At 37.5% G+C, this 21,234-nt stretch overlaps 1 long non-coding RNA gene across 1 annotated transcript in view; it reads left to right on the top strand.

Annotated features, from left to right (window-relative positions):
• The window catches only part of LOC122798874, a 306,384-nt gene that overhangs the window by 141,352 nt on the left and 143,798 nt on the right, over positions 1-21,234 (top strand). The gene's annotated exons all lie outside the window — the stretch shown is intronic.

Raw genomic sequence — 21,234 nt, 5'->3', positions numbered from 1 at the left:
TTATTTCTAAGTAGGTTAGTCTTTGGGCATTTTAACACTCCACCTCTCAGAAATACATTAGCTGGGTAATGGGTCAAAAGTATCACAATCTAAGAGTTGAGGAGATAAAAAGGTCCTCCAGAGCTGAAAACTAAAAACAGGTCTCCACAGTCATGCAAAAAGTTCTTATGTTTCTGCATAATGACACTTTGCTATCTTTCTTTCACAAATTGTAGCAAAACATCTTTTGAGATTATTTAATCAACCAGGCACTCAAACATGGCCACTTAAATGGTTATTTCTCTACGTGCAGATATTGAAAACAGGAACAACAGCCATTGAAAAATAGGTGCCTCCAGGCAAAAATCTAGATATCTAATTAGCATAAAATTTGAATACCAAATAGCATTTAAATATTCCTGATTCCAGTAGGAATATAGGATGCTACTCAGAAACATGTGTTTTGAAAAACTAAGTGACAAAAATGATGGAAAATATAAGCACATTATCAAAGAGACAGTAAAATTTCTAGACTTTAATTAACTGTATTGCAAAATTCTACCATACAAGGGCATTTTTATTTAGCACCTTGGAGACCTTTTTTGCTCCTCAACTCTTAGATTGTGATACTTTTGCACATGGGCCCAGCTAATATATTTCTGAGCAATGGGGTTTAAAATGAAAAATAAAATAAATAATGATGTAAGATGTGTGTCCTCTTCCTTTCAATTATTGTTCCCACAAGTATGTTGGTCATGTAGTGTGATTTTCTGTGTGTACCAGACAGCTTCAAAAATAATGAGTGATGAGGGGGGTCTTCATAAAGTTGTGGGAAGGATTAAATCAAGTCTGAATACAGGGACATACCTCCAAAACAGGAATATCATGTGGTAAATCAAGTCTGAAAATAGGAAATTGCCTGTAAACTAATGGCAGTTGAAAGGTCTGCTGTTTGCAAGAACCAATAAGCATTGTGATCATGCCACTGACTCACAGGAAACAGCTTGCACACCTTCTATAGTGTCAACCCCAGCCAAGACAACTTGTGGCTAAAATGGGCAACTCTTCTGCCCACCCTAGCTACAGCTTTGCATGCAGGGCTAGGAGAAAGAAGGGGTGTATATTTTTGCTTTTGCTACCCATTCTACCTGACAGAACTGTAGTTACCAATGAAAACGAGATGCCCATGGAGCCACATCTGCCCCAAATGTTGAAATGTGCCTGTATATGTCACTGTTTCTCCAGCCTGACTGCTCTCTACTAATGAGTTATTAAGTCCTCTCCTGCCTTGGACAGTCTTCTAGTACTGGGCACAGCAGTACAAACTGATGTGTAAAAGTCTCTTTGTTGAATTTGTAAACTGAAGCACAGTTGACCCCAAGCTGTAAACATGTGGCAGTTTGATGACTGAAGATATATTATTTCTTTATCTCCCTATTTATTTTTGCATTTATTAATTCAGTTAAGTCCGTACATTACTGGGTGCCTTCTGGGAAGTAATGGGAACTTTGGCCTGATTGTCTGATGTACGTGCTCATCTTCATGCAGACAGAATAAAAATAAGTAAATAAATTGTTGGGAGTCATAAAAGAAGGGTTTTAAGTTACATAAGTAGCATCTTCATAGCCATTAATGCACTGTTTGAACTAGGCCATGCCAGATGTTTGCTACTTGCAGTGCTACGTGGAAGCACTAGACATCTGGGAATTGGACAGATTAGTCTGCATTCTCTTAACATCTTAAAGTAAATAAACTTAACTAAAAGTGCATCTCTGTATGCACTGATTAATATGCATGTCGTGTCTTAGTTTTCCTCATTTTACAGAAGAATGCTAAAAAACAGAAAGCAGTCTGGCATTGTGCCTCCAATTTGACAAGTAATCTCATCACTTGACACATTTAATGTCCACTTCAGGGAATAGACTTTTTTTGTGTGTGTGTCTGTGATCTGGAAAGTAGCCAATGCTTGCTATTTCAGACATTTAAAAAGTAAAATGTGTTTTATTGGGGTAAATGGAATGATCATAAGTCTTTCATCTATATAACTATTAAATCAATGGTTTTGATTGTTTCTTTAAAAAAAATAAACATGTGGTTTGGGTGTCCTTTGGTAGTTTTCCATACAATGCATGTTTTGTGTTGCTCTGCAAACATTAAATGTGTGTATATATATATATATATATATATATATATATATATATATATATACACACACACACACACACACACACACATACACATCAGCTTTTATATTCAGAGTGCTTCCATTTCTTTGTTATGTATAGACTCTTTTCTGTAGTACCTGTCAGTCTGTACTATAAAGCATCTTATATGATTTTACTCAGTGCAGTATTATAGCTAAGGCGACATTTGACCAGATTCATAGGGGTAAATATTACATGCTCTACTGTAGTCAGAATAGCACCATTAAAAGGAACCACAAACTGTTACTAAATGTGCACACATTATGCACAGTTCAGATGCATAAAGCAGACACAGTGATGGCCACTCAGAGGAGATTACAAGACATGAAGGCTGAGTACATCACTAATTAATATCCCTCTCATACTGACACAAAATTCTAAACAGCAACATTGCTAGGTGTCTGTTTTATCTCATTTACCCTTTTCAGGATAAAATGTAGTGGTCCTGCGATGTAGTCGCTAATCTACTAAGCTAACAAACCATTACTATCATACATTAAAACACTAAGAAAAAATGGACAGATGAAGAGATGTGATGACCACAGCAGCCATGGTTAATGTTCACATACAAAATCATATCTGAAATAACTGGAGCAAATCTAATAAAGACAGAAAACAGATGTACTGTGTGATTCAGCAAATAGCAGTTTTGTATCATATGTCTAATGTACTCAGCTTTGCCTTGTATCTCACACTGACACTTTTCCTCCGACTCGTGCAAGGATGATGCTGATTAGTAAAGAAGTGACAGAATTAAGAATTCTTGTATCGCACACCTGTCCGTATATCCATCCATCTACAACCCCTTTTTCCCATTTTTGCACATGGGGTCAGGGTGTCACATCAATAATGACAATCATCTAGATATTTGTCTGATAAAACAATTTTTTTACCTGCAAATTAAGTGCAAGTGGGGAGGGGTGGAGTGTTCTGCAAGAAAAAAGTTATACTTATATAAGTATTTCTCAAAAGAAAGCAGGGTTGGGAACACATCCCCACGACCCCCCATCCCCTACCCCTGTGAAAATGCCCCCCTGAGTCTCTCAATCCCTGGAATACTAAATCAAGTTACTGGCAAGCATGGCTGACTCTTTCTGCAAGCATATTCTCACATCACAGGATATAGTGAAAGAGGCTCCGGTTGGGGTATCTTTTTGACCATTCAAGATAAGTACACTCTAAGATGTTTACATTTTTAAAATCTGTTCCTGATTGTTGAGTCTTTATCTCTGATTCTTCAGCCATGAGTTTGGAATGGGCATGGGGGAGTACAATGGGATGCTCTGCATGGTTATTATATATGTGTATGTTCATTCATTTTATCATAACAAAACATTTGAATGTATACATTCATGCAAGAGGCAGTAATTGATTGTCACATGTGTGTGTGTGTGTGTGTGTGTGTATGTGTGTGTGCGTGCATGCGTGCGTGTGTGTGTGTGTGTGTGTGTGTGTGTGTGTGTGGGTTTGTTTGTATTTGTGTGCCTATCCTACATCCCAGAGGGGTTATGCTGCAAATGAAGACATTGACTGTAACAGGAGCTTCTACTCTTTGGGTATGTTCCTTCATTTTCTTATTTTGTTGATTGCTGTCAGCATGCTTATTTGTCTAGGAGTAAAGTGCACAACATGAAACCTACAGTCTAAAGTTTAATGTTAAAATACTAACTATTAATGAATATTTAAATTTAACTTTTTTATAGACACAAGGGTGTGAAATGCACAGTGCTGGGCTACAACACTTTTGGTACTCAGCAGAGATGAGTTAAGGCTATGCCATGTTACTATGTTACTTCCTGTAGTGCAGTGTTTGATTCCATCAGTCTTTGTCTAGTGTGAGTCTGACCAGGTTATTTCACCAAGTAGTGCTCCTGTGCTGCCCCAGAAAATAGACTCTTGTGGCCAGTAAGCTGTCCCAAGCTGCTAGCAAGTTAATTACACATCTGTCTTTAAATTCCTGCACCCTTCAGATAGCTTATCTTTAGTACTTTACTCTGTGCTGTTTGACTATGAACCCTTGCACATTTGTTGTAGTCTAATGAATTGCCAGATATACATTCAATAAATGCGAGTTTACTGTTGCTCACTCTGTCTGTTTTCAGAGTGATAGTGTTTAGTTTGTCAAATTAAAATGTTTAATAAATGACATATTAAATACAAATTTCTGTGATTGTTGTACAAGTAAAGAAGAACATTTCATGCACACTGACATGTTTCAACAGTGTTTTATGGTAATTGGGGAGAGACACACAAGTAATTGGATATTGGTATGGTTGTGGAGGGGTGTCTGGTACATTACTCTGCATTGGGCCCATTTCAACCATGATCTCACTCAAATTTTATTGTTCAGAAACTTTACAGGAGTTTTTAATCACATATGTATGCCCTAGCTTTTGTTTTTTCTATATTTTAAACCAAGTAAAGGGGTAACCCAGGAACACTGTCTATATGGTTAAGTGATTCACTCAAAATAACACAGTTGGCTAGTGGAGGTAGAAAGGATCAAACCTTGTAGCAGTAAGCAGATCACTAAGAGTTTAGAGTCTTAATCCACTGCATTAACTGTAAGACCTTAACTTGTGTTGTGTTTTTATTTGTAATAAATCAAAAAAAAACCATCCTGGTGGAATCACAAAATCAATCAGATGTATAACAGTAAGAAGAAAACCATGACAAAAATTAGGAGGTGCAGTACCAAACAGGATAAAAGTACTCTCAAACTAAACAAACAACTCAGAGGACAAATAAAGTCTACCAAAGCCAAATTTGAGTTAAGTTTGTCCTCCCAGGCCAAGGACAACCACAAAGCATTCTTTAGTTATGTCTGCAACCTCAGTGGCAATACACAATTGTGTGCAGAGCTCATTGTAAATGGAGCCACCTATACTGAGCCAGAAGATATAGCAAATCTCCTGGCTGATAAATTCAGCTCCAACTTTACCCCTCTCTCCCCCTCAACCTTCCCTCAGGAAATATCATCAAGTATAACTCCCCCTACTATCACTAGGGAACAGGTCCTTAATGCTCTCTCTAAGACCATGAACACTGCATCAATGGGCCCAGACAATATCCCAGGATGCCTTCTAAACAGCATGAAACATGACCTATCAGGGCCTCTGGAATTACTATTTAACTGTAGCCTCCAACCAGGCTTCGTGCCTCATGAATGGAGCAAGGCAACGATCATCTCTCCACACAAAGGTGGGCCATCTACATACCCTGGAAACTACAGACCCATAAGTCTCACTAGTCTTATATGTAAAGCCATGGAAAGAATTATCATGGAGATGATCAACAGAGATATAGTAAACCTCCAAACACTGGATCCAACCCAGTTTGGTTTCATCAAGGGCAGATCGTGCCTACTCAACCCAGTGGACTTTTTTGAGAAGGTCACCAAAGCAATGGGCGAGGACAAAGTCATTCACGCTGCCTACCTTGACCTGGCTAAGGCATTTGACACAATACCCCACTCAGGTATTGTTGACAAACTCAAGAGGTTAGGTACAAACCCTTATGTCACCCAGTGGACAGCCAACTGGCTCACAGACAGGACCCAGGAAGTTAGAAGTGGGGAGTCCACCTGTACAAAGAGGCCAGTCATAAGTGGAGTCCCTCAGGGATCAGTGCTTGGACTGCTCCTTTTTGGCAATTATTTCTCGGAAGTCAAGGCCAATATCAGTGGTCTCTGGCTGACTAAATTTGCAGATGATTGCAAATTAGGAGCTGTCATTGAATTGCATGCTGACATAAATGTTCTCCAGGATGGGCTGACACAGACAAACAACTGGGGTCAGAGCCATGGAGTAAAACTAAATGCCAAGAAATACATAATAGTATACTTTGGGAAGTCATCCATCCCTGGTAACTATCATATTGACAACACAACTCTCAGAGCTGACCCAGTAGTCAGGGACTTAGGGACACACATAGATAGTAATCTATCCTTTGATCACCACATGTCTACAGTGGTGAGGAAATCATTCCATGTTGCGCAGCTTATAAACAAAGGTATGACATCTAAGTCCAAGGAAGTCATTGTTCCACTGTATTCTGCATTCATCAGACCTATTATTGAGTACAATGCCTCTTTTGGTATGTACCTAACCAGGCATATCCAACAATTGGAATGTCCACAGAGGTTCCTCACTAAAAGGATACAGGGCGTAAGTAATATGCCCTGTGCAGACCGCCTCAAGGCCCTATCCCTTTATTCTGTCTCCTACAGGCTTTTGAGGGAGATCTATGCCTGGCATACAGGCATTGTCAGACCCCACTTTCATGGATCTCCTGCATATCCACAAAACAAACAGCACCAGAGTTTCCCATTCTAAAGACTTAAACTTTGCCTGTGATATAAATAGGACCTGCTGGAGAGATAGGTATGTATCCCAGGGGCTACCCTGTATATGGAACAGGCTCCCCATCTATGTAAAGCAGAGTTCCTCCCTAATCCAATTCAAGTGCAACTTGGAGAATTGGATGGGAAACTGGAAATTAATCCCTGGTTTGGCACCTATGTCTCTAATGGACAGAGGTAACCTGTAAATGGTTCATCTCCCAGGCCCATGTTTACACTTATCAAGGGTATCAGACCTTGTAAGAGATTTGGGATGCATGGCTAGGCAAGTTGTTGTTAGCCTAGTAAACACCTATGAACCTATGAACCTATGAACCTATGAATCACTGAGTGTTAAAATTCACTAAGGTTCATAGTCAGTAATTACAATTATTAGAGTTTCATAGTTTTATTGTTCAGATGTTCATAAAATGCATGCTGGTGCAAAAATCAGTTTTCAGTTAGCCTTTCTAAGTTAATTAGAGCAGTTGCCTCTTATCTGTCGATGATTTTGTAGAACATCATTGACTTTGTCTCATACTTAGGTCCACTGAAGATTACTATCAGTCAATAATATTAGTCATTACAGTTTCATAGATTTTATTGTTCAGAGAATACATAACCATGCAAAATGAATTGTTCTGTTAACACTTTAAGCAATTTGAAGTTGTGTGACACATACATTAACAAGGTGCTTCCTGTAGTCAAATATGTCTGGTTTAAATTCTTTCACCTCCATTTGTCTACTTTATAAGTCTCTTAACCAGGCAATGCTCCCAAGTCACCCCTGAAAAGGACACTTTGCCCATTGAGTTTACCTGGTTAATAAATACATACAATATTTAAAATGTAAAAGCTGTTCCTTATTTTGTACCTTTTTTCTGATTCTTCAGCTAAAATGTTGAAAGGGCAGAGGGGAGTTGCACTGTAGAGTTTTGACATCAGTGAATTGAGATACATTTTGGGCCATTAGTTATGAATTTATTCTTTCACTTGATCATTTTTAACTTACTCTTAAGCCTCTGCTGATTGAAGAGGACATGGGTAGACAGTAGTCTCTCCTTTGATAATCACATCGCCACAGTAGTCAGGAAATCCTTCTATGTGGCACATCTCATCACAAAAGGTTTCTCATCCAGGAAAAAAGAGGTCATTGTTCCCCTCTACTCATCACTCATTAGACACATTATAGAGTGCAATGCCCCTTTTGGTATGTACCTCACAAGACAACTACAACAACTAGAAAGGCCACAGAAATACCTCACAAAGAGGATTACCAGCCTCAAATAGATGCCCTATACAGACCGTCTCAAAAAACTCCAGCTTTACTCCGTCGCATATCACCTACTCAGATGTGATCTCAGCCTAACATACAAAGCTATGTCAAACCCAGAGCTGCTGGACATGCTCCACTTAAAGAAATCCTTATCACTCTGAGCTACATGCTCTAGGGACCTAAACCTTGTCACCACAATAAACAGAACATGCTGGAGGGATAGATTCCTGTCCCAGAGACTTCCCATACCCTGGAACAAACTGCCTATCTATATCAAACAAAGCTCCTCATTAGCACTCTTCAAGAAAAATCTTGATAATTGGATGGGAAATAGGAAATTCACTCCGGGGATCACTTCTGTGGTTCTGCTTGACAGGGGCACAGGAAAATTATTTTCATGGGTGACGAAGGCCAGGGTATCTTTTTGGTTAGGCTTATATAGGCCCTAGGGCCAATAGCCTAGTACCTACCTATGAACCTATGAACCCATGAAGAGCTGGGTTTATAATACATTACAACTACTGTATAACTTTAATATCCATTAATAGTGTAAATGGAATGTTCAACATTTTAACAAAGTGACTGTTTTGGTAAGCAAATAGAGACTGGAGGTATCAAAAAGTGTTTATAAGCATAGTCTCCAGTTTAACCATGGTGTGAGCTTCATTCCTAGTTAATACTAAATGTGTCAAGCTTTACCCATCTATTCCACATTGTGCAAAATAGTGCACTATTCCACATCTGAAGATGGAAGGTTGACTATGGCTGTACTTTTTTTCAATTCCTTTGCTTGTGGCATCCATGATGTTGTAAGCCTGCTCTTAATGTTATGAGCACCCTCCCTAGTTGTTAAATGTTCCACATTTTGTCCATTTGTTCTACCTTATGGGTGGAAGTATAGTGAAGAAAAGTGGACTATGGTTTCTGTTTAATTAATTTGCTTGTTGGTGCTATAAATGTCATGGCAATGTCAAACAATATTAAACTGTTTGAAAATTAAGAAACCAGTTTTATTTATCTCAGTCATTAAAACTAAATTCTTAAATTCTTCTGCTGTTTATAGACACTTATAATAACATTCAGATAATCATAACTGCATAATTTAAAATCTCACACATCCAAAAATATACTCAAATCCTGGAATGGATTATTGTGCTGAAATATTCCTTTTGAGTGCTACCCATATCTCGCAGCTGTCCCTGTTTTTACAGAATGTCCTTGATTTTGCTTCAAATGTTTGTCTCACTCCCTCATAACATTTTCAATTTTCTCTCAATAATGCTAGTCATATGAGTTTCATATTTCTTATTGTTCAAAATGCATATTAATGCAAAACTTCTTCTATTAACTTTTTAAGTGAATTAGAGTAATGCTTAAAAATCGTTCCTGATTTCATCCCCCCCCCGCCTTTTAGAATTAGGCTTTGCTTGGAATTCTTGAACAAATAAGTTAAAGGTACGACCCTACCCTAAAACATCTAAACAATTTTTATTGGTGCTATTTCAGCAAACTAAACAGAGTACAAGGTGATTCATATTGCTGTATTTGCTTCATGCAGTTTTTGCCTTTATCATTGTTGTTTTCCATGGAGAGGACTGAAAAGGTAGCATATCTTTATTTACAGTGTCAGTAGCTTAATAGAGTGCCCACTCACCTTGGGTGCAGAAGGCTGTGGATTTTATTCCCACTCCAGGTCCTTGGATTCATTTTTCCAGTACTGGCATTGCAATGCAGCATAAGGGGACACTGCAGTGCAGCCTAAAGGGGGTACAACACTCCTGGGTGTGCCATTCTTTCGATGAGACCCCATTTGCCTGAGTTGGTTGCAGCTCAAGTGGCTGTAAAAGATCGTACAACCCTTATTAAAAAGAGTCGGGGTTCTATATTAAATAAAAAAACAGTATGTACAATACTATTTACAAACATGCATAGTTATATATGTGCAAATGTCCATTCCCTTTTGTTATTGTCATACACTCATAGATATCTTACTTTTCATTATTATGTTAAACTTCTGTCTCCTTTATATTTTCAAATACATTCTCTTTACACAATTTCCCCATGTTCTGTAGTTTCTTCTTAACAACAATATATACAAACTCTTTCACTGATTTTTTATATACGGCATGTGTTTCCCTTTACTGCTAATTTATTAATCACTAATCCCCATATAAATCTTGACATTCGACTTGCCTATTACAGCATGCTTTGTATATTTTTATAGGTTTAACTTTTCCATTCACTAGCTCAGCCTAAGGATTAACATAATAATAATATTGTATCATGATATTTTTATACCACTATCTCCTCTCATTTTCTGTGTCATTAATTATTTTCCATAAAATCATTTTTTTTCTTGATAATATCTCATTACTTCATTTAAACATACTTTTACTGTTTTCCATTTTCTTAACATATTGCAAAGCACTTATATTTCTACTTTAGTAAATTTACTGCTAACTCTTCATTTTCATAATTTATCCAAAACAAAACTTTATATAAATTCAAAGAAGCAGCAGAAAGAACTGTGTTTATTAATCCCAAACCTCCATCTTCTTTATCCATATATACAACTCCTCACTTCACTGGATTCAAACTTGAACACCATATAAAATATTTGTAGTATTTCTTTCTTATAGATTGTTACAACATATGCACACATTAGCTAAATATGCAGTTTTTCCCAGTATAACTGAATTAATCAAATAAACCTTTTTATTAAATGATAGTTTGTATGTTTTCCAAAAACAACAAAGCTCCTTTATTTTATCTGGCATCCATTTCTGTTCTTCCTTATTTACATTTTTAACCCCAATCTTATTCCTAACACAAAGATTTTTTTCATTGAGAACGATACTCCTGTCTTTACTATATCACCCAGTCCTTTACTTTTTTCTGTATTTAAAGTCAAGCCAACTATATTTAAACATTGATGTATATAACATATAAAGTCTTCCATCCCCACTTTATTTCTTGTAATCAATATAATTATCATCTGCATAAGTAAATATAACTTTAATTGTTATCCCTAATAACAGCATCTCTCATGCAAATTTACATCTTTGACTAATACATCTGTAACTAATGCAAATAATATACTATTCATAGGACATCCCTGACCCATGCCATTCTTTATATCTATTTCTTTGCTTAATCACTAAAATTCTTACTTTATTATTATTATATTCCAAACAACATACATCCTTAAATGAAAATTTAAGTTGCCAATTTACAGACTGTTTTTTGTTTGACAGGTAGCTATGAAACATCTCAAGTAAGAACTGAGTTAGAGTGAGAGTGGAGGGTTTGCATAGACGTTTTTGGTGACAGTCAATATCAAAAGCTTTGAACAGGTCAAGGAAGACAATAGAAACCAGGAATGTTGTTGTTCCTTTTTTGTTTACTACGCTGGTAAAGTGGAATAAAGCAGAGGTAGTGGAATGATTAGGCCAGAAATGTTGCTGTGTTGGGGATTAAAAATGTTATATGGGCTAGAGAAATATGACATTTATAAGTGGGAATTTAAAGTGTGGTTTGATTGTATTGTTATTATTCGTTTTGACAAAAATATATCTTACTTCAAAAAACTGCAGATGACAGCTATGTGGGAGCCACCCCTCCCATATGCAGGGTTATTCCTGGGTTACTAATAAGAAATAGATTATATAATTCCATCAGAAGCACCTACTATGCAAAGATTGAAATGTGGAGCTGGTATTTGGAGGACTGTTGGCTGATGCACAGGGCAATATAAGTGAGCCAAAAATATTTTGGCTTATGAAAGTGTACAGTGCATTTGTTTGAAGACACTGTGAACAGTGTGTAGTTTAGTCCATATGACTGCAACATAAAATAATTTGAAAGTAAACATGTGTTTTATTCTTTCTATGACCTAAGGGCAAGGTTTTCAACAGTACTGTCAGTGAAAAGGATTCATATGGCATCTTATCATGTTAGTAACAAGCAGTAGTGAAAACCAGGATGGACTGTATATTGCAATTAAAAAGGCAGGCCCAATTTCCTTGGTCATCTATGCTTCCTCACATAATCTACAAGCCATCAGAAAATATCATGCCAGGACCTTTGGGATAAAAAGTAAAGAATATGGTAGAAAAAAATACAACCTGATTGTATTAAGATACAGGTCATCCCCACCATCCTTGACTCAACCTGAAAATGGAAAGGGAGTATACCTGTTTAACAGTTAACTGAGGTTCAGCTGGCTGGTTTAGCATGGGACAAAAATCTTAAAAAGAATGTACATGTGGTCAAGTACTTGAACCGTTCCTATGCAGTTATGTGCATTTCACTTTAGTCTACTATCTGACTGTCTGATGCAACACATAGAGGTGTCTCCTAGCATTTAGCAGGTTACTGTACTGTACCCACCAGGAATGCCACATATGAGAACTTATGAAAGCACATTGTGCATTTGTTTGAAGACATTTACTGTAAAGACTGTGCAGTTTTGACCATAGCACTGGAACATAATTTCCCTAAAAAAGAAGTTGAAATTAAACTGATTATTTGATTCCTTATGTGAGAGCAAAGCCCCCTTCACCACAGTAATGGGAAATATGGCACCTTAGCAATGTTTCTGTGTAGCAATCGGCATAGTTAAGCAGCTGACACCATAACATTCTGATAGCTCCACAAACTAGATAACAGGCACTTTCCTGGCAACAGTAAGCATGCAGTCTGCTTCTTTTTTTGTTATGTTCATTAGCAACGTAGAGTGGTGATCCCTCAAATTGTAAATAGCAATCTTAAATATAGTTGTAGAGGTTTAAGGGACATCATAGCTTCTCTTACTGTTTGAACTAATGCTCATTATGTCAGTCATGTCTGCCTGTCTATAAGTCTCTCCATCTACTTAAAATACCTAAAAAATAAGGCCAGACCATGAAGGAGGATAAATCATCAAAGTAACTGCCTGTCTGTCTGTCTAGCTAGTTAGCTACCTAGTTAGTTATCTATCTGCCCTGTCTGTCCATCTATCTACCTATTTATCTGTTTAAATGGCAGACCTGTGAGAAAAAAATATCCATCGGACAATCTGTCTCTCTCTCACTCTACCTGAGTAGCTGCCATATCTATTAACCTATTTTAATTAAGAAAGCAAATGACTCCTCGACAAAAAAAAAGTGGTTACCAACCAACCCACCATTAACAATTAATACCATTGCATGAGCCCTCATATTGTTATTATGTAAATACCTACATTTGGTTATTATAAATTACTTTTTATTATAACATATGTTTTGAATCACTTTGCACTGTCCACCTCTGTATATATGAAAATCTCATCCTATATTATATACAGACAATTGCAATGTGCCCTGTAATACTCTCCTCTCTCCTCTCTTCTCCACTTCTTAAACTAACATACAGTATTTCACTTGTGTTCTGGAACTCTTTTAAGCTGTGTCTGAAATAGGTCCTTTTTGGATAAGTCCATTTCCCTGGCCAACAAATAGTAAATAAAGACAAAAAATGAATACACACTGTCAGCTGCTGCAGCTGCAGAGAAAAAAAATATGCATACAGCATTGTTATTTTTGGCCCACATTTATGCAAGGTTCAGTGTTCTCCATTATCAACAAAGCCTCAACCCCTATGCAGGTGTAGACCCCTCCACCCAATTAAATACAATAAACTATCACAACCCTGTGAACAGTAGAATCCTCCACCTGATTAAATTCAATAAACTATCATAACCCTATGCAGGTTTAGACCCCGCCAGCCAATTAAATACAATAAACTATCATAACCTTGTGCAAGTGTAGATCCCTCCGCCCAATTAAATACAATAAACTATCACAACCCTATGCAGCTATAGACCCCCCCCCACTTGATTAAATTCAATAAACTATCACAACCCTGTGCAGTTGTAGACCCCTCCACCCAATTAAATACAATAAACTATCACAACCCTGTGCAACAGTAGAATCCTCCACCTGATTAAATTCAATAATCTATCATAACCCTATGCAGGTTTAGACCCCGCCACCCAATTAAATACAATAAACTATCATAACCTTGTGCAGGTGTAGATCCCTCCGCCCAATTAAATACAATAAACTATCACAACCCTATGCAGCTATAGACCCCTCCACTTGATTAAATTCAATAAACTATCACAACCTTGTGCAGGTGTAGACCCCTCCACCCAATTAAATACAATAAACTATCACAACCCTGTGCAGGTGTAGACCTCTCCACCCAATTAAATACAATAAACTATTACAACCCTGTGCGTGCCTTCTGTGGAAGGTTGGGCACCGGGCTGGCAACTCGACACCGTAAAACTCCTCTGTCAATCATGAGCAGACAGATGATCCACTGTGGCGACCCCTAACTGGGAAAAGCCGGAAGAAGATTACAACCCTGTGCAAGTGTAGACCGCTCTACCTGATTAACTACAATAAACTATAAGGTTGACACTTGTTGAGGTACAGTTTTCAGTGACTTTAGAGATTTTTTTCCAATTCTTTGACTCCATCCAGCCCTTTTTTATATAAATGGCCCACCACCAAAAACAGGAATTGCCTTATAAAATTTGTTATGCAAAATAAACTTAATATTTTGCATGATTTACTCATAAGACCACAAAAGGAAAGGACACATTCATTAACATTTTAGCACCAAAGATACAGGACTGCAGACTAAATCATTACTGTCTCCCCTGCATAAAATGACAATGATCAAAGATAAGGTTCCCACTGGTTATTGACAACTATTGACAGCAGTTAGAACAGCTGTGGCAACTAGACAAGAAAATTTAAGCTTTTTTTGAAGCAGAATGATTATAAACAAGAGCTATACACTTAGAACAGAAAAAAACATGAATTAGCTCCTATAGCAAAGACAACAAAGGAATGTATCAAAATAAACACTTATTTTCTTCAATCTATTAATATCAATTGTATTTTGACTGAAAGCTTCTTTTTTTCAGCCAGAGAGATATTTACTAGCAACTCACCTTCTTTAATCCATAAGTACCCATTGTGTGTTTTACACCAGTAAATTGTCCCATAAATTTGTGGCAGTCTTCATGTGGTGAACTATGCAAAGTCTTGTGATACAGTCTGCTGCAGTCAGTAATTATGGCAATTAAATACATGGACTTAGACATATAAAGTAGGACTAAACTTCTTAAAGTAAAAAATTAGGACCTGCATTTTGTCGTATATGTAATGATCTATCATTTTCCTTATTGTGGAATAGCTAAACAGAACATTCTGAAATAACAGTTGCAGGAGCTGCCAGTGTGTATTCATTTTTTTATTTATTTATTGTTTGTTAGCCAGCAGAATGGACTTAGTTTACCTTCACATGGCTGAAGCACACATCTGCGATGGCAGATGTGCGAAAGGATAATTTCAAAAGTTCAGAATGATAACACCGCAGTGCCAAATTCACAACTGAGCGAATGCCAGTGTGCATTCGTTCATGTGAATTCGGCATTCTGAGTGCAGATTGCATTCTTGTGGGGATTGGAACACGTACCCCTTCCCTCACTGTAGTGTGATCTCGGAATTAGTATATTAAATTAGCAGTGGGGGGGCACAGCCCCCCACATGGGGGTGCTGGGGAGCTTTCCCCCCTGTATGACAGTGTTTGGAGACATCCAGAAATGTCTGGTGTTTCGAAAACATTCGATATTCTCAGAATGTTGAATTCATTGTGCAGCACTTTCGCTGTTTTCAGCATTTGAAAGTGTAGTTTCCAACCATGTGAGTTGGATATTTGTCGGGTTGCATATTTTATTTGCGACCTTGTAAAGGTAGACTGACATCCATCTGAAATCTTAGTTATGTACTTCTATGTCAACTCTCAAGAACTGGTCTAGAATGTGTTCATTTCATGACTGTATCTCCCATATAATATCTCTCCCTTGTGTTACCTCCCACATTGAAAGACATTGATTCTCAGGAGCCTTCAGAACAGTCTCCTTTACCTCGGGGAAATAGAAGATGTTGCCTTACTTCTCAACAAAGTCAGCTTTTGGTTTACCTGTTAAATAGCACCGACTCTGCTGTTCTCTGTTCCCATAGTACTACAGTTCTACTTAGTGAGGTTTAGCATCTTTCCAGTTGCTTTCACTGCCAGTTCCCTGGAACCCTTGGATAAGTAGCACTGAGACAAGGTATGCATTTACTTTGAAAACCAATATACTCTACATCTTTATTTTCTTACTTATAACCTTAAACTCATCCATCCCTTTTTCTACCTTCTCAACATTTGTTGCACCATTGGTCTACATAATTCTTTCATAATACTAAAAAAAAAGTCTATTTCCATTACATCTGACTTCCTTGAGCTGTGCTCTAGTATTCCCCACCCTCCTCTTACCTGGTTCCCTTTTAACTTTATTGTTCCGTTTCTCTAAAGCCATTTCTCACTTTTATTCCACAAAAAGATTTTATTAAAAATTTCTTTGAATATACAAGATGTTGCATATATTTTATTATCCTGTCTTTTCTGACATACCTGTATGATTCCTTAGCTCTCCTCAGTAATTTCACCTTTGCTTTATCTCCCTAAGACTCCTCAACCAATCTGTCAGTGGGCTTGCTTTTCCCAGCCCAGCCTGCCCTTTTTCTTACCAAGCTAGCTTGATGTTATAACACTGAACATCTTTGTCAGTCCACTAGAAGCATCATTGGCAGATACCATGCATGTCTGATGACCATTCCAGGTTTGGTACAGTACCATGCTACCAAGGACATAAACAGGAAACAATGTGCCACTCAACATCTTTCTTTCCTTTGTTTGTATAATGTGTAGCCTGAACTGGTGTGTTCATAATTTTTCCATTTTTGATTTACACTCATCATCTCCTTTTGGCTTATCCTAGTTAGGGGTCACTACAGTGGAACAACGGTCTGCAAAATTATTGGCAGTGGAGTTTGATGGTGTTGAGTTCCCAGCCTAGTGCCCAACCTTCCACAGGAGGCACACAAATGCAAACATTCACACCTAGGGCCAATTTAGAGTGTCTAATCTACCTACAACATGTCTTTGGGATGTGGGAGGAAACTCACGTGACCACAGGGAGGACATGCAGACTCTGCACAGAAGGCACCCCAGCTGAGAATCGAACTGGAGAAGCTCTTGCTGTGAGGTGGTAACACGAACCCCTGCACCACTGTGGCCTCCCCCCATTTTTGATTTACACTAATCCAGTTAAAAGAGTTACCATTGCTACAATAAGCAATTTCTTCTTCCACTATCAGTAGCATCAGATTAATATTTAATTTTGTATAACAGCATCAATAAATAACACCACTCCACAGCTCAGCTGCTACCCCTTATTTTATTTTCTTGTATGCTTCCCAGCATGCAGTGTTTTCCTACTTTGTATTGCTTGTGTTTTCTTCCAAGACTTCTGTTTTCCTCTACCCTTTTCCAAAATGGAGCACCTGCACCTTTAATGAAAATGGTAGCTGTCCCCAAAATGTCTTGTCATGTATTGACACTTTTTCCTTCCTCTTTTGCTGTCCCAAATCTTTAATGGGAAAAGACGAGAATCGCATTGCTGGAGAAATGGCGTTGCAACCTCTTCCACATCTTTCACTTTGTGTTTACTTTGTAGTCAGCATGTTACCCTGCTAAACATTGCAGCGTACTTAATGCTGCACACATCAAATGAAATATTGGCGCACTGAGATCTCCTACTGCATTTAGTGCTCGTTACTTCTGCAGATCAAATTCATTTTCTCTATACCACCCCTGCATTTGTTCCATAGGGTCTTTGCCATGTCAGCATTCATAAAAGAAATGTTTCAGGGAGTTATAGTACTGAATGAAGTGATGAAATGTTTGCAGTTCACACTAGCTGCCAGGGTTTCTATGAAAACATGTTAACATCCTGTATATGGAAGAATTCACTGTGCTGCTTTTGGCATATTGAACGTATGTTTGAAATTGATGTATGCCTCTTGTCACTCTTCCCAGTTCTTTAATAAAGCACTAATTAGGTAGTTGTCAACAGAAAAAAACAGAAGTCAGAACATATCTAGTACTGAAATGGAAAAAGTATATATGAGATATTTTAGTTTACAGTTCTGTCTCCTGAGGTAACAAGCATTGCTTACTCTTATATGGCTGAGATGCACCTGCTTGAGATTACTGCATATATTTTAGAAAGCATTTATATCCATACTCCTCCACGCCCTGCATGTACCTAACGTAACCAAAATGTAGTCCTCTTGTCCCATTATTACCTGACAGTGTCGCTACCATAGCGACAAGAAAAAAAATATATCATTAGGTTTGCTGCATAACAGAATATTTCATCTTCTGTAATCCCATACAGGGAAGTGGTCACAGATCTGTACTTATTATGCATATATTTCATAAAGGCAATACGTTAACTTATTTTAGGCTTTGCACCACACTCTTGTGTTATCAAACATTGTTTCCCCTTCCTTGAGCCTAACACGTTACAGTCTCTGTTTTGTACACAGATTATTTAGAACTCCTTATTAGGTGAACAGTACTGCGTACATCTCATCTCTCACTATTATCTCATCATATGCTTAAGAATGTTAACTCTTGCAACACAAGTGGATTTTTTGACGTTACAACAATTAATACTTCCTCATGGACCACATGGGACAGCAATAATGCCATGACGGAATCACCACACGAAAAAATAAAGTATATAACATAAGCTGTGGACTACTCAGCTTTTCATTCATATAAATCTGTGTACAAACATTCCATTGAGAACAATATAATTAGAAAATGGTCACTAATATTTTGCTAGGCATTATTTCCTTTACTTCTTTACCTTTAAGCTTAGTGATCAGCAACAGTAAAATCGCTGTTGGGCACTTTAGCAGGAATTAAGCAGAGTGTAACCCAATCAAACTTCATGCCCATAAAAAGATGATACAGAGCTTAGTTTATGTTAAGTCTTGACAGAAAACTTTAGAAAACATGAACAATTTATGTGTTTCAACACGAAGCCCAGAAACGGGTCTGGATTCTGTTTTAGTTCTGTCCTGATCTGAAGAAGCAGAACACAGCATTTCTCTATTTATAGCAATGTAGTAGACATAACACAGCTACGCACACAAAACCCGTCTAGTGAACTTATTTGTATCCTTTGAAGAGATTCTTAAGATTTTGAAAACCATGCAACAAACTGTATTAAAGAGATGAGAGACACCAGTCTGTGAGAGAGTTTTTAATTCACTGATGATCAAAGCTCAAATCGGTAGCTTTTCTGAAACGTTGTCTAGGAGTAGTGCCTTCACTTATGACCTGCCTATTTTGTAAAAGCTTACAGGGTTGAACCTCAATAAAAGGTAATTATTTTAACATGGGACACCATAGCATATGGCTAATTTATAATGTACTGCTTTCAGTTAACTTAATAAAAGCAGTAGATAATGTGTATTACCTCATTCTTTCTACTTCTGCTTCTCTTCAACATATTATCTCCATTTCTGTATATATTGTGTGTATAATTTATATCCTGCATGTTCTATTCTGCTTACTTACCTACTCTCCTAACTACATAACACTATATATACCAATATGCCTTGTTTCCATGGATTCATAGTTACGTAGTAGGCTAGCTGTGCTCGTCGGCCATTTTAAACCTATCCAGTTTCCCTTTTTGTGCACAGATTAACCTATCCCATTTGGTTAGAGACTGGTCTTACCCGTCCAATGGCTGATAATTATACCATAGATAATATGAGGGGACTAAAGTATGGGATAAAGCATTTAGGAGCTGCATCTGTCCATTAGTAGTACACAGGGAAGTTGTGGAGTAAATGTTCTGTTTGCCATACACAGCTCAAAGTTGCACTTCTATATGGACAGAGATCAACTTTTTTATATGGATGGAAAGTCTGCTCCAGAGAAGTAGTATCCTCTGAGAGATATATCTGTCCCTCCAAACTGTTCTGTTGATGCTGCAGAAGAGTTTTGCATCCCTAGAATGAATATTTCTGATGTCATTTTATTTATTTGTCTTTGTTTACTGGGAAAGTCTGACTGCGTAATACCCATTTTCAGTGGAGGCTCGGGAAAAAAGCTCCATGGCATTATAGTAAGTTCTAGTCAAACACAGAATAGTTACATTTCTATTTACATTTATACAAAAACAGTAGTTGCATTTCTATTTACATTTATATACAAACAGTAGTTACATTTCTATTTACATTTATACACAAACAGTAGTTACATTTATACATATACACTCTTAAGATTTTACAGAGGTGGAAGTTACTAAAGAGAAAGCACACGTGCAACTTAGTGGATTGCACAGGCAGCAGTTATGTATAAAAATGTTGCCATTTCAGTAAGAGGTTGAGAATATTATGTTTAAGGAGAGTGTTTGAATAGTATTGTATGGTAAAAAAGTTTTAACCCTGTAATGAACATTTACAGGACCAGGATTGGTTAAGATGTGGTTTAAAACTACTGAGTTTGTTGGAGAGATTTATTTGCGTGTGGACACTATTCCAGAGTTTAGCAATTCATTCGGAGTAAAGCAAGTATCCTGCAACATTATTTGACTTATTTGTAAATAATAAGAATCTGTTACTAGAATGGCGGTCCCTTGCTGGACAGTTGGGTAGTAATAAGTTTTGTAGTGCAGGGCATTTTTCTGGATGATAAATGAGTTTCTGTGCTGTAGTCAGTTGTGAATATGTTAGCTAGCTGTAGAGTTCAAGCCAGTTTAATTACTTTAAGCTAAGACATTAGTGGGTCCTATGAGGGATACTGATGGCAAATTTATATATTTTATTGTAGCAGGAGACAAGTTGCTTTCTCTGAGTATTGTTTTTGTTTGTTAGGATAAGAGCAACGTATAAGAGAGTTGACAGTAAGAAAGTGGGGGCTAGAGTTTTTCTTGCAGTATCTATAAGGAATGCATTGATCTTATACCAACATCAGTTGGAATACTATTAACTCTGAAGCCCCATCCCACACTATCAACCTGTACAACTTCTCCCAACTAATACAATCTCCAACCGGACCAAATAAAGATAGTACCTCTGTTACTACCATTGACTGGATCCTAACAACTCACCTGAACCTCATCACCAAAACTGGAACATTACCTGATCCTCTCAGTGATCACCTACCAGCCTTCATCAACCATCACCCATCTCCACTGCATAAACAACACCACTATATCCAAACCCACAACCTCTCCTCTTTCAACCCTCTAACTTTCTCCGAATGCTTGAAGCATACTGACTGGTCACCTCTAAAAACGCTTCCTCTAGATGATGCTGTTTCCTACTTTAACCACTCATTCCTAACCCTTCTCAATCAGCAAGCCCCCCCTCAAATCAAACGCATCAAAACCAATCCCTGCCCATGGTTATCAAAAGATAGTAAACTAGCCTTGCACCAAAGGGACAAAAAATGGAAGCAATATCAAAAACATAAAAACCCTAACACCC

This window comes from Protopterus annectens, chromosome 3.part1 (assembly GCF_019279795.1).
Source record: "Protopterus annectens isolate FY-2018-M chromosome 3.part1, PAN1.0, whole genome shotgun sequence".
Classification (NCBI taxonomy): Eukaryota; Metazoa; Chordata; order Ceratodontiformes; family Protopteridae; genus Protopterus; species Protopterus annectens.
This window is presented reverse-complemented; position numbering and strand designations above follow the sequence as displayed.